Here is a 1,239-nt window from a genome sequence, read left to right as displayed (position 1 = left end):
GTTATATTGATAACATTAATTGATAATAAAGTTATATTGATAACATTATTTATAATAAAGTTATATTGATAATATTAATTTATAATAAAGTTATATTGATAATATTATTTATAATAAAGTTATATTGATAATATTAATTTATAATAAAGTTATATTGATAATATTAATTTATAATAAAGTTATATTGATAATATTAATTCATAATAAAGTTATATTGATAATATTATTTATAATAAAGTTATATTGATAATATTAATTTATAATAAAGTCATATTGATAATATTATTTATAATAAAGTTATATTGATAATATTATTTATAATAAAGTTATATTGATAATATTAATTCATAATAAAGTTATATTGATAATATTAATTTATAATAAAGTTATATTGATAATATTAATTTATAATAAAGTTACATCGTTTTTCATATAGGGGGTCTGATTCTGTGGTGACTTTTGGTAGTAACTAGTGATATCATATATGGTAAAGAAAAATTACGTAGGGTTATAGTGATCATTGAGGTCGCTCCCCAGAGCGAGGCCCATCCATTGCATTGCGGTTGGGTTTACCTTTGCGATCGTCCCAAATGTGGACGACTCGAACGTGCTATTTCTAAGTGCGGGGTCTGCGTACGCGCTCACCCCGATAATACAATCAAAATCAGAAATCCTTCCCTACTCCTTTCAAGTACCTCTCACTCGTAGGTCTATACTCCCTCTGCTTAATCACCCTTAATCTCTGTAATACCAAGAAATACGCCATTTCTCTCGACCAGTTTATTATCCACTTCAATTCCAACGTTCTGATTGTATCTAATTTGCATGTAAATGTAATCAACGTTTAATCGTGAGGAATTCGTCTAGCTGTCGCCTACAGCTACTGAAAGTTTCTTCTTTCGATATACAGTGTGGGGCATAATTCCTGTTACAAAATGTCCGACCTATTTTCTATGATAATATTAAAATAAATTTACTATTTAATTGTCACTATATGATAATGTAATGTATGATTTCTTATTTTTTAAGAAAAAAAATGTTAATTTTTAAATAAATTTACAATTGAATTGAAGAGAATATTAACCATAGAGCAACATGAGAAAACGCAAAATCAACAAAAATGTTCTTTTTTTGTTTATAAAATTTCCCAGGATTTATTGTAATTATACCATAGCAAGTTTATTTAATTGCCTGCGAAACAGATTTTCTTTATAATTTATTTAATATAAAGTATAATTT

At 25.3% G+C, this 1,239-nt stretch overlaps 1 non-coding gene across 1 annotated transcript; it reads left to right on the top strand.

The window, feature by feature from the left end:
* Positions 1 to 494: 494 nt before the first annotated feature.
* Positions 495 to 650, top strand: LOC145249120 (U1 spliceosomal RNA). Its single transcript, XR_013863497.1, has one exon. It is a non-coding gene; the product is annotated as a U1 spliceosomal RNA (small nuclear RNA).
* The last annotated feature ends 589 nt before the right edge of the window (positions 651 to 1,239 follow it).

The sequence above is a fragment of the Euprymna scolopes genome, chromosome 27 (assembly GCF_053919585.1).
Source record: "Euprymna scolopes isolate OS-2025 chromosome 27, ASM5391958v1, whole genome shotgun sequence".
Lineage (NCBI taxonomy): Eukaryota > Metazoa > Mollusca > Cephalopoda > Sepiida > Sepiolidae > Euprymna > Euprymna scolopes.
The sequence above is the reverse complement of the archived record's forward strand: the minus strand, read 5'-3'. Positions and strand labels throughout refer to the sequence as shown.